A 13,774-nucleotide genomic window follows, 5' to 3' on the forward strand; every position below is an offset into this window, starting at 1 on the left:
TCAGAGGCCAGTTTTTCTGATGTTTATGTGATCACAGAGTACAAGTTAACAAGTTATGCCTTGATTTGTGGTGTGCTACAGTTTCAAATAAACCATAAATAACAAGCAAAAAAAATCATATGGACGAAAAAAAAATTAAGGCTAGCTTTGAGGTTATTAAAACTTTAATAAGCTTCTTGAATGGAGTGAAAAATGCATCAGTTAATAGCTAAAAAAGAGCTACATTTTACTGAGCAGCTGGCATTTTTACATCTATACTTTAACTGAATAGAAAGATTATAAGAAAAAGTAAAAAAAAGAGTGTTTTCTCAATTCGATTCCTACAGCAAGAAAAACACAAAATGAGTTTGCCTTATTCTGCTGTAGTAAATTGTATTCGGTGAACTATGTGCATAGTGAAGCTATAGGTTTACTATGCATGCATGGTTTTGTGCATCCATTTGTGTGTGATGGCAGCATTGTTTTATATTATTGGTTAAAGAAGGGCACTAATGTGCCACATAGTTCCACGTTTGTGTGCCTGTGAGCAGGAGATAACAGGTTTATCAGCAATTCCATTACTCCATCTAGTTAAATGATACAGATCTGGCTCTCAGTTCTCCTTCCACCATCTCTCTTTCACTCCTTTCCTTCTTATATATGCCTAAAATCTTATCACAATTAAAAACTATCTATCCACATTATCATTTTTGTTCTATTTTCCTTGACAGCAGAAATAGTTTAGAGACGTAGCCAATGATAGAAAATAATTTTACCCTGCCTTCACTCCTCTCGCATGAGAGATCCATGGCGGTTATGTTTGCTAGTTCTTCCTCCTCTGCCTGCACATCCTCTTACTTTTCATCCTTTTGCTTTTGTGGATTTCTCTTATCAATATATAATCACGTTCATTCTTTTGTTTCCTCTGTTTTCTGTGTTGAAACATCTCCAGTGAACTCTACTTAAGGGGGGACAGTGTGCCTACAGTATGTGCATATATATAGCTTCTACTGCCAGGTTTAAAAGGGCCATAAATAGAGAACATGGGTAATGCTGAATAATTAAATACCTTCTCTCTCCACTTCCCTCTCTCTTCATCTTCCACTCTCTCGGCTTCCTCCTTTAGATTTCACTGTTGTCCCTGTGCCTCATCTGTATTCCCCACTTTTATTCCCTTTATTTAGCCATCACCTCCACTCACTCTCTTGTTATACTGATAATACTTCTGTTATGTCCGTCTTCTTTTCTTTCTTCCTGATGCCTGTGAATATTTTATGTCAGCTGTACTTTTCCAAATGAGGAAAGACTCCTCACCTCTTTTTGGTACTATAAGGACATAGGAAGAAACTGACAGGTTGCCTTATTGACTGACAGGATTATTGATCTGCTAATTGATTAATCACAGTTTCTTGCCATTCCCGTGGGAAAAGTGATTTTTCAGCTTGATGGGCAAAAGGACAACTAGAGAGGGCAACTAATCATATCACGGTCGCAGGAGCGCAAACTGATACACGCATTCACACACATGCATGGATGTGTGACACCCATATCCATCATCTCATCAACTGTCTCCTTGGCCTTCACAGCAGTAAACCATTTTATACTTTTGCGTGTGTTTGTGTGTGTGTTGTTTGCACATATCGGCCCCTCCCCTCTCTGTGACTTTGCTGTCTTCACACAGTGAGGAAGCAGTAAAAATAAGTGGAAAGAAGGCGACCAGTCTTTTTCTCTTTGGTGGCAGAACACATCCACTCTGCTGCTGCTGCTGCTTTGTGCACCCTCTTTAAATATTCACTAGTCAGTCTGAAAGACACACACACAGTGAAGAAGACGTGACAGTTGGGGACCTGGGCCGTGTGGGCTTTTCTAGTGTATGCTCACCCACTGTGACAGTGATGCTGTAAAGAGAGCACCTGCATGGTTTCCGGTTATTGCACTGGTGTACGTGTGTCTAAATCAATGTGTATACAAGGATCGTGCAGTGCCTGACATTTCCTCTTGTCACTGTGTATGCTCCTTTCATGTGTTCAGCACTCAAGGTCGTGTGTATTCTTCTGAAAATGTCAGGGGTTTCACTTATCCTGAAAATGATGCACAGATTCAGGTCAGACATCAGTGAAGTCTTCACAGCTAATCTTGTTACCTTGGCATGTAAAGAGACAAACAGAACGTAGATTAGGATTAATCACTTTCTCTCTCCCTCCTCCTGTTGTGTTTTTGTTTTTGTTGTGGTTTTTTTTTTGTTGTTGTTTTTTTACCTGCAGTGCTCTGCCTTCTTGCTCCCCTAACCGGTTCTTCTCCTCCTCCTCCTCCCTCCCTGCCCTCTTAAGGAACTGAATAAAACTTCAAAGGTGTTTCTTTTTTATCTTCCTTATCTGCTGGAAGTCACGCAGCAAAGGACCATGGGAGATTTTTCCCTCTGCACGCTTGCCACAGACTCCTTTTTAACACACACACGCGCGCACACACGGAACACACATATCTCAGAGAAGCAGCATGAAGTAAGAAAGTCTGGCATAAAAGACTTCAAAACAGTATGATAGATGGAGTGACTTCATTTACTCCTCTTGTTTGATGTTCTAAACTCCTCCAGCTAGTGTTTCACAGCAGGAAAGAAGATCAAGCAAAAGCAAGCATATACACATATACAGTTTGTATCTCTTTGAAACTAGTCGTTCTTGGATCGTGCTAAAATTGGCAACACGACATATGAGTGGTTGGCATTACGTGTTGTGGGGAATGTGCCTTCCGCTCCATTTCAGTTGATTTTTAACAAAGGTTAACTATCAAGTATTGATTGTGAAGTTAACAGGTTTGTAATCTGAATGCCAAATATTTGGGTTAATTGAAGATTTATGAATTTCCTTCTGATACTAATCACATCAAAAACACTTTCACTGGCGCGGTTGGAGATAGAATTAAGTTTAAAATATATGGCCTTTTTTTTTTATTTTGTCTTTTTATTTTGCACATTCTGCAAATGGTGATTTTTTTTTGGTTTTGGGGTATAATGGTAAGTAATGTCAGAGAGCTCAAGATAATGTCTAGAGCTTGTTTTGCCAAGCCCAAATCATAAAAACAAAGAAAAAGCACAAATCCCCTTTAAGAAGCTGGAACCAGCCTTGTTGCTGAATCAGGAAAACCTATTTCCATGTTTGTTTTCACCATTGTGACAGTGTATTCTTACAAGATTTAAATTCCTTTTATTTTATCTAAAGGAATATGTAAAAACTGAATGATTGATCAATAATTACACTTTACCGTGACATGTTCTAGTTTGACTAGATGCCAGGCAGCTTAGTATAATACAATATTTTTGTAATGTGAGTGTTTTATTTGGGTATAAATGTAATTCATTGCAAATCACACTGTAGATGTTCATAGATTTAGCATCCACCATAAGCTCAGTGGTAATGAGAAATTATAATCATCCTCTGACTCCCCTAAAAGATGTATAGGCTACAGTCGTGTTTTATAAGCTGCTGGTAGTGTGATAACAGGCTGACATGTGCAACTACAGAGTGACGTGTAAATGTAAAAGAATGTCGTGCTGAATGGCAGGATTAGTGTCAATACTGCTCGCAGAGGGTCACAGCTGGAAGCACATGCAGCTCAGGTGTAATTTGTTTTGTTTTTTTTGTGTACACTACTTGAATATGTGTGTGTTTGTGTCTGCCTGTTGCTATATATAACACATGTCCCTGGTGGTGGTGTTGTTGTGGTTTCCATTGTCACTCTGTTTCAATATAACTGTTTTACTGTAATTTCTGCTGTTTTTCCACACACACTCTCTCTCTCACACACACACATGTGCTTCAGTCTCTGGAGTCATTATGAATGAACTGTGAACCGTGACTGAAGTGGATGTTACTGTGGGGCCAGCAGATGTGCTTGTTTTTACCATATACAGAGATACACTCACGCACACACAAACTCACACCTGGCAGTGTTTTCATTAGCCTACATCCTCTCTCTGTCTTCCCCAAGGCCACACGTCCCACTTACCCACAATGCACTCCTGCTGCCCAGACCAGAGTCAATTAGCCATAGCTGATGTCAATAACAATCTCTCGTTCTGTCTTTGCTTTTCTTTCCCAGTCTGTCTCTTTCTACTGTATATTTCCCAGTTATAGATCAGCCTCCTTTTCACTGATACTGTCATTGAGCTTAAAGCAACTTTTTCGCCACTTGAAATGTTCATCAATAGGTAAATCAAAAAGCTATACCAGCCCTCACTCTCTATTATCCTTCATTTGTTGTGTCTTCTCCTTTTTATGGCCTTTAGCTGCATTTTCTCTGTTTTTCCACTCTAACTGCTTTTCATCTAAAATGCTTTTTCTCTTCATGTGTTCTGTCCTCCATACCCTCGCTCATCTGTTTCTTCCTATCTCTCTTTCACCTTCAGCCTGCACAGTAAATCAGCTTGGCTGTTCCTTTGACCTCCAGAGCTGCTGGAGCGTGATGCCGAAGTGCTGAACCTGCCGCTTCTCCTCTTCACAGCAGCCCTTCTCCCTCGCTTGGGCACATTGCGAATCACTTACTCTCTCTTTTCTTGCCTGTTTGACAGCAGTTGCATTTAGAGGGAGAAGTGTTTCCTCCCAAATTTAAAAAGATTTCAGCAGTTTTATTTGAAATGAGAGATAAGTGGGTGTATGGATGAATGAATTTATGTTTGATTAAGATCGGATCGTTTTAGATCCGTTTCAGAGACAAGGTCAAGCAGTTATTTGGTTGGATTTTAACAACAGAAAGCTAAATAAAGCATTTGTGTACATTACATTTGTGTATGTGGGAAATTGTGTTTCAGTCAATCTGAGTCTGTCTACCATAAACAAGGAACTAGGTAAACACTAACAGAATAACCTCTTACTGGAGGGTTATTCTGTTAGTGTTTACCTAGTTCGTCACATCAAAGCAGGTATTATGATAAGGCTAAGCTTTGACTATTTTCTGACATGTATGCACAGATACCAAAATAAATATACACACTCACAGGTCATAGGCAGTGTCAAATATGTTTGCGATCATTTTAAACTATTTAGTGTGAGTGTATTTGTCATTATGAGGCAGTATGAATCCTTTCCCTGAACCCAGATTAGGTTGTTTTTCGTGTTTGTTTCTACTAGCTTGTTAATTAGCTGGCTGTACTGTGAGCAGGCAGGTTAATAAGCGGCTATATTTCAGACTACTGATAAATTATTGCTTCAGTAGGCTTTAGATGTTAACAGTGGTTCATTCAGAATGAAATCAACACTTGCAGGATTCCTAACGCAAAATTCAAATTAGCTGTATTCCACCACCCATCAATAATAGCTTCTAAACTATTCTACAGATCGTTGCGCTCATCTTTCTTTCCCTCATCACCTTCACCTTAGTTCCTTTAATAATTGTTCTCTACAAAATCTGTGCTATGGTATGTTTTCCTCACATTTGCTGGCTCTTGTTATGGCTTCTTTCATCTCAATCTGTCTTTCTCCTCTTTTTCTTTCTCATGCCTGAGTGTGAGCACAGCCTCGGGGTGCTTCTGTATTTCCTGGGTAGTGCAGGAGTAGATTGGAATGGAGGCCTTTGTCACTTTTATTTACTGCCTCACTGATTTCACGACACCGTCTTCTGCGCGTTGTGTGTATGCGAGATGCTTCTGTGTGTGTGTTTCTGTGTGATCACGTGCGAATGCGGAATGATTGCAGGTGTTTGAACTGCAATGAGGTGTGTCTGGGAGTATTGCCCCTTTATTTCTTTGGGAGCCTTCCAGCAGAACTGTGTTTGTAATGTTCGTTAGCCAAAAGTGGCTTTTAGTCTGCCTCATAGCTCCAGCACCTTCTGCTGAACAGGATGGGATTGTAATAAAACCAGTGGGCGTTGATATAAAGGTACAGACTGAAACACTGGTTATCCGAAATCCTTCAACCCTGAGAATGCCTCACTTTGGTGTGTGTGTGTGTGTGTGTGTGTGTGTGTGTGCGTGTGTGTGTGTGTGTGTGTGTGTGTGTGTGTGTGTGTGTGTGTGTGAAGTGGGGGGCACCTCTACATCAGACAAAACAAGCACAAAGAAACATGCACACGGTGATAGTCCTGGTGCACACCATTCACACCTTCTCCCTTAAGATGCTGTTACTATGCAAACAGGCCCTGCGCTATGACACAATGCATAGCTGAAGCAATTCCTAAAGTCTGTGTTTATTTGTGTGGATTACTATAACGGCACAGATTAGGATTATGGCCTGACCCATTTCCTTGTTACAAAGAGACGGCAATCTGTTTCCTGTTTAGTGCGCATGCATTCGAATGCTTTAGCATATGCAGAATGTTTACTTATTTATATACCTTGGAAGAAAATGACAGATCCAGGTTGTAGAACCATGGCGGCCTCACCTTTCATTACTCAGTCTTTCAAAAAATGGAAAAAGGAGACTTTGACCCTGTGTTAAGTTGTGTGAAATATCAGTGAGCAAAGTAAAAAACAAACGAAACAGGCATAAAGATTAGTTAATGTCCATCTGGTAACCACTGGTTGAAATATTTATATTCTGTGAGTGGTTGGCTGGGGGGTTTTGTAGGTTGATTGCATTCACTGTTGTGGAATTGGTCACAAAGAGGTACATGGTGCTGCACATAAAACTTCTTTGGGAAATCTTTGGTTCTTGGAAGGTTGCTGCGGTTATCTGTAATGTCAACGCTCACAAACTACCCACCAACCTGTAGTGGAACTGTGAAAAGTGTAATGCAAAACAAAAACAGAGACAGTTTGTCTTCCAAGTAAAGGTTTTTGAAATGTGGGCAATGCAGTGGTAAGGCATAACTTTTACTTTGAAGGTGAACATTCTCCATTTCTCGTTTGCGTTGCATTTTTCAAGTTAAAGAGGAAGTGAAGACTCAGATGATGAATGTTTGCAGAGAAGTTAAGGTCTTTCAAGCAAACTTTTTCATCTAGCATCTTTTTTTTCGACCAATTTCGCCCAGCGACAGAAAGCAACCTCCAGCAACCGGTCAGAAAATACACATTTTTTCCTCTGACCCGTGGTTGCTGGATGGTCACTAACTGTCTCTTCCTTAATGGTTTTAGTGTACACAGGACCAAAGTTGACAAAATAAACAGTTTTGTATTCATTAAAAATGAGAACTAACAGTTTGGTCCATACTGTAAGCTCATTAGAAAACTGTTTTCTCGGGTCATAGATGGCGTGAACAGGACGGTTGTTTTTTCATGCTCTCATTCAGAATACATCTGCACAAGTGGATTTCTTTTTGCAACCAGAAGGAATGGAGCTTTAAGGAATATTGGCTTCACTTTTCACATCCAAAGGCTACACTCTATAGTCACAATATTAAACGTGCCAACAGCCTCCTTAAGTAGCTGTCAAGTGTCCAAGTTGATTTTTATTTTTTTCTGAAATAAATTAAAGTTTGCAACTGCATTGAAAGTATTAATATAAATGTTAAATAATAATCATTTAGAAAAATATAGCCTTATTTCTTAAAATATTACATAGCTCATTTTGTCATCAAAAAGAAAATATGGATGCCTTCTCCTGACCTTGCAGCTTGGCCACAGGGACAGAGGCAGCATGAAATGTCGCTCTCCTCAGCACGTCCTCTTCCACTCTCTCTCCCTCACGCTTTATCCCACCTGAACTCTTCTTCTAAAGAAACAATCTCCCGGAACACGACTAAAGATACTTATCCTTTGTCGTCTCCCTTTGTGTCTTTGTATTTGAGCATGCGAGTGTCTCCGTATATTTTAGCATCGTGTTCACTTTATCCGTGCCAACTTAGACCGTTGCTAGGCTACGACAGGAAGTGTCCTGCATAGTAAATGTGTCCTGAGTTGTAGAGGTGTTTGTGTATGTGTGTGTGTGTGGGTCTCGTCTGTGTGACTGACTTGGCAAGGGCAGAGATGCACACACAAAGAAATAAAATATACACGTGCACGCACAGTCTCAAACACACATGTCTTGGGCATCACAAGATTCAGTATCGGACTGTGTTTTGGCATTAGCTACCAGGTTTGTGTCCCCTCGCTGAGGCTGCAAACTAAAACCGGTGAAGAAATACTTCCTTCTGCAGTATGTGCGTTTGTGCTTGTCAACATTCAGCTACTTATAACAGCAAAAGAATATAAAGAGAATCCTAACACACAAACATACACATAAGATCTTTCTCCATACGCTGCAAATCCTTCACTGCATTTTACCATTACTTGGCAGCAGTAAGTAATCACAATTATGTATTGATGATAATTACTGGAATTGGTGTGCTCTGTCAGGCTGACACCTCCCCGGTGCTGCACATGAACATGGAAAATAAAGCCCAAGAGATGAGAAAGCGATTAGTTATCAGACGTATGATTGGTTGGGAGTTTTTTCCTTTTTTGTGACACTATGAACTTAAAGACAGCATGGTGAATGGTTAGCCAAATCAGTCCATTATAATTCTCAGCAGCTACAAAAAATTAGGACACAGACAAAGAGTGTTCTCAGGTAAAGTAGTGGAAGTGGAATTTCATTCCTAGAAACATGGGAGGATCTTTTGGAGTGCTTAAACCTGCCTGGGCTAAGTCAACATCACCAGTTACCACCAGTAATTGTCTTGTATGTATTGTATTTGACATATTGATGTGGTTCATAATGTCATGCTGATGGAGTTTTAAGTACTGCACTGTTTTATGTTTTATGAGTTTTTTAGTTATGTGGTTGCATCTTGTCTATTTGGGACAACAGATTAAATTGGAAAAATTCACATTAAAGAAAATAACAGTGTTGTTAAGTAAAGATGCTAAAACATATAAGGATAAGATGCTTTTATGTACACCGGATTATACTAGTCCTGATATTGAAAACCAAGTTGCTGAAAAACAAGAAGCTTTTCCTTATGAGGTGCATTTTCCACTACGAATGGAAGAAGATGGATGGATGGATGGATGGATGGAGGGATGGGTTAACAAAGAATTTTCCTAGTCTGAGTAAGCATGTAGTTTAGTTTAGTCTTGGGGTGCAGTTGTTGTGGTTGGCATTTTATTTAAAAAGCCAAATCAATCATTTGAAAAATCATTATTGTTTGCAGCATAATTTACTTAAATTTACCTCTCCTCTCAGTTGTTCTAGATGCATTTTCCAACTTTTTCGCCAAAATGAATCATGATCTGTGCTGCTGTCATAGGAGATGACAAACAGTTTTACAAATTGACACAAATTAAGAGTAAGAAGCTTTGATTTTTAAAATTATTCCCTCAGTTTGTTTGGTCGATCCGTCAAAAAGAACAGTCGCCCTATTTTGAATTTCCAGCTTATACAATAGTTCATCAACCGCTGACCTGGAGGGATGATGCCAAGTCCTTCATCATGTGACCACCTAAAGGCTGATTGGAGATCAGTTTGGTATCAGTTTGCTGTCTCCATCACAGCGCGGTCATCCAAGCGGAATAAACGTAGTCGATTTAGGCTGTTATCGCTCAAACACACCTGGCCTAGCGGCATCACAGCTCCATGTGGATTTGTGTGTGAGTGACAGATGTTTTGCTTTCATACGCGGTCAAAATAGCTCCACAGGATTGAAAAAGGAAGAAAAATGTGTTATGGACATACTGAGCAAAGTAAAGATACTTTCCTGTCTAATTTAGATGAGTAATGTATTCAGTTTAAGTTCATTATCAAGTATTCTCTGTATTATGACTGAATAGATCAACTAGATGAAAGTGTTTGTGTGCAGAAGCAGCGGTATATCCTCATTTTACATGCACACCCAGGCCCACCTCAGTGAACTACCTCCTGTGGTTTGAAGAAGGTTCTACATGCATTAGCACAAGCAAGGTTCTGCTCATGTCATATTTTCCTGTCAGATTCAAAACTGAACGGTATTTTGTTCGCATTACCGTTCAGCTCAGTCATGCTCATGTTCAACCTGCTTTTCATAGGTCACTAGGCTGAGCTGTGAGGCATGAAAGAGAACAAAATCCAAGAAACATACAAAGGAAAAATAAACGACAAATTTACAGGAAGGACGTGAAAAAATAATGAAAGGCATAAAGAGGAGATTGTGAGAAGTTAAGCGGGTAAGATAATGAGAGAGAGAGAGCCACAGGGATAAAAGAGAGTGAGGTAGATAGAGCGAGAAACTGTAGATCTAGGTCAGAAAAGAAAAGCAGTCAACACATGAGTGGAGGAAGGGATGAACAAGCCTCTCGGGCTCAGCGCTTGTCTTTCTGAATGGGACAGATCAGAGAGAGAGTGGGCCATCCCTCTGAGAAAGAAAGAGGAAGAAGGCTAAAAACATCAATTTAATACTCTTTCTTTTTCCAATATTTATCATCGTAAGGGCTGCAGCTGCTGATTATCAAAGCTCAAAAAAGCTTAATTCAAAACCAATGTCACATCGGAGCACCAGCACCCCAAACCAAGCATTGTAAACAGAATGTTGCTCCGACGACATCAGTGACAGTGAAGTCAGACACCACATAAAAAAGAGGAGCTGGGGTGGAGGTGGGTTGCATAATGGTTTGCAGATGTGCAGCAACCGTAGGCAGACTAAAGCATGTTGCGTGCCATTTAAGAGATTTGCTAGGTGGATATGTTGGTATCATCTGAAACATCAACTGACGCGGGCTTGCATCAAGATCAACTGATGCCCTGGAATTACATTTGAGCTTGAAGTAGTGGCCTGCTTAAACGAATGCTATGCTTCACAATACATAATGAAAGGATATCTTGCATAAACAACATTCACATGACAGCTTCGAGAACAACACATCAAATACTCGATAATTAAATTTTTGTGTCTTCTGTGTTTTATGCACGCAACCAGAAATGCAAAACCAATAATCTGTGGTTTTACATTGTACTGGCTAATATGTCGCTAATATTCTACTAAGTAATTAACGCACAGACATGTTGGACTGATTATTGATTTTTACACAGCTTAGGAATATCTTTTAGGTCTAATAGCCAAGCTAACTGTTCCCTCCATTTCAAGATGTTAAATTAAGTTAGCCTGGCTCCTAGCTTTGATTCTAAATTTAATGTACAGGCATGAGAGTGGCACACATCTTCTCATCAAATTCTTGGCAAGAAAGCAAATAAGTAATATATCATAATGTTGAAATACTGCTTTAACCCGTCTCTCTCGGAAGTTCCCAGAACTTAAGATACTTTAATTGCACGTGTGGTGCAACTAGCAGTTCAAAACCCAAATTATATAAAACAGAAAAGAAAAGAAAAAAAGGAGAGGAATCGGCAACTATTTACAGTGGGGCAAAAAAGTATTTAGTCAGCCACCGATTGTGCAAGTTCCCCCACTTAAAATGATGACAGAGGTCAGTAATTTGCACCAGAGGTACACTTCAACTGTGAGAGACAGAATGTGAAAAAAAAATCCATGAATTCACATGGTAGGATTTGTAAAGAATTTATTTGTAAATCAGGGTGGAAAATAAGTATTTGGTCAATAACAAAAATACAACTCAATACTTTGTAACATAACCTTTGTTGGCAATAACAGAGGTCAAACGTTTACTATAGGTCTTTACCAGGTTTGCACACACAGTAGCTGGTATTTTGGCCCATTCCTCCATGCAGATCTTCTCAAGAGCAGTGATGTTTTGGGGCTGTCGCCGAGCAACACGGACTTTCAACTCCCGCCACAGATTTTCTATGGGGTTGAGGTCTGGAGACTGGCTAGGCCACTCCAGGACTTTCAAATGCTTCTTACGGAGCCACTCCTTTGTTGCCCGGGCGGTGTGTTTTGGATCATTGTCATGTTGGAAGACCCAGCCTCGTTTCATCTTCAAAGTTCTCACTGATGGAAGGAGGTTTTGGCTCAAAATCTCACGATACTTGGCCCCATTCATTCTGTCCTTAACACGGATCAGTCGTCCTGTCCCCTTGGCAGAAAAACAGCCCCATAGCATGATGTTTCCACCCCCATGCTTCACAGTAGGTATGGTGTTCTTGGGATGCAACTCAGTATTCTTCTTCCTCCAAACACGACGAGTTGAGTTTATACCAAAAAGTTCTACTTTGGTTTCATCTGACCACATGACATTCTCCCAATCCTCTGCTGTATCATCCATGTGCTCTCTGGCAAACTTCAGACGGGCCTGGACATGCACTGGCTTCAGCAGCGGAACACGTCTGGCACTGCGGGATTTGATTCCCTGCCGTTGTAGTGTGTTACTGATGGTGACCTTTGTTACTTTGGTGCCAGCTCTCTGCAGGTCATTCACCAGGTCCCCCCCGTGTGGTTCTGGGATCTTTGCTCACCGTTCTCATGATCATTTTGACCCCACGGGATGAGATCTTGCGTGGAGCCCCAGATCGAGGGAGATTATCAGTGGTCTTGTATGTCTTCCATTTTCTGATGATTGCTCCCACAGTTGATTTTTTCACACCAAGCTGCTTGCCTATTGTAGATTCACTCTTCCCAGTCTGGTGCAGGTCTACAATTCTTTTCCTGGTGTCCTTCGAAAGCTCTTTGGTCTTGGCCATGGGGGAGTTTGGAGTCTGACTGGTTGAGGCTGTGGACAGGTGTCTTTTATACAGATGATGAGGTCAAACAGGTGCCATTCATACAGGTAACGAGTGGGGGACAGAAAAGCTTCTTACAGAAGACGTTACAGGTCTGTGAGAGCCAGGGATTTTCCTTGTTTGAGGTGACCAAATACTTATTTTCCATTCTGATTTACGAATAAATTCTTTACAAATCCTACCATGTGAATTCATGGATTTTTTTTTCACATTCTGTCTCTCACAGTTGAAGTGTACCTCTGGTGCAAATTACTGACCTCTGTCATCATTTTAAGTGGGGGAACTTGCACAATCGGTGGCTGACTAAATACTTTTTTGCCCCACTGTATATGCCTGGCATGTTGTTGATGAAACAGCCAATTAACTAATGGTTTTATTACTTTACCTTTGTTTTTCCTTATTCTTTAGATAATGTTATTCACACATCGTCATGTTACCTAATCTGGTAATACTATTATAGCCCAGCCCCAGCCTATTTCTGAATTGGCAAATAAATGAACGGGAGAGGACAAAGACAGAGCAGGAGATGAAGATGAACAGGCTGTGCTAATTCTTTTCTGTTGCTCCTTTCACACTAGGTCATTTAATAAGGCTGGATGGCATTACTGCTGCAGGAAAAAGGAGAAGTGGAGGGAGGGAGGCAGTCAAGGTGGCTCGGAGTAATGAATCTTTATCCAGCTCTGATGATATCCATGTCCACTATGTATTTGACACGTTCTCTCTCTTGCCCTCTCAGCCACTTCGTAACTCCCTCAATCATTCTCTCTCCCGCACTCACCATGTCTTTGTGTGCACATGTGTGGGTGTTTGCAAGAGTTTTTCTGTCAGTGTGAGTAGTAGAAAAAAGGGAGCTCTTATTATGCTTTCTGTGTGTGTCGAAGTGCGTGTGTGTGAGCGTGTGAGAGAGGGTTTCTGGTTTGTAAGTGGCTGTAATTCCTTTGTTGGTCTTCAACAAAGCCAGTCCTTGTGCTTGTGGAATTGGGGCAGTCTGATCCTAATGAGAAATCCCTGGTCAATCTTTCCAGCTCTTTTACTCTCACAGAATCTGAACTGCATATTTATATATGAGTGTGTATGTGTGTGTGTGAAAGCGAGAAAAAGAGGCCGATCACACCGTTCAACCATCCAGTGGTGCTTAGTTTGCATTGTGTGGTGCTGAATTGTGACACAATGAATTATCATATTCAAATCCCAACTTTCTTTTCAGCAATAAATCAGCAAGTTTAAAAGAGTTTTTTTCCAGTCCCAGAATAGTTGTGTAATAAAAAATTCAACTC

General features: G+C 40.5%; 1 protein-coding gene and 1 long non-coding RNA gene across 14 annotated transcripts in view; both read left to right on the plus strand.

Annotated features, from left to right (window-relative positions):
- LOC146496069 (TRAF2 and NCK-interacting protein kinase-like) overlaps positions 1 to 13,774 on the plus strand; it is a 58,251-nt gene that overhangs the window by 13,045 nt on the left and 31,432 nt on the right. The window lies entirely within an intron of this gene.
- Positions 4,861 to 13,600, plus strand: LOC146496070 (uncharacterized). Its single transcript, XR_014871118.1, has 2 exons — positions 4,861 to 5,962; positions 5,995 to 13,600. It is a non-coding gene; the product is annotated as an uncharacterized LOC146496070 (long non-coding RNA).

This window comes from Neolamprologus multifasciatus, chromosome 19 (assembly GCF_963576455.1).
Source record: "Neolamprologus multifasciatus chromosome 19, fNeoMul1.2, whole genome shotgun sequence".
Lineage (NCBI taxonomy): Eukaryota > Metazoa > Chordata > Actinopteri > Cichliformes > Cichlidae > Neolamprologus > Neolamprologus multifasciatus.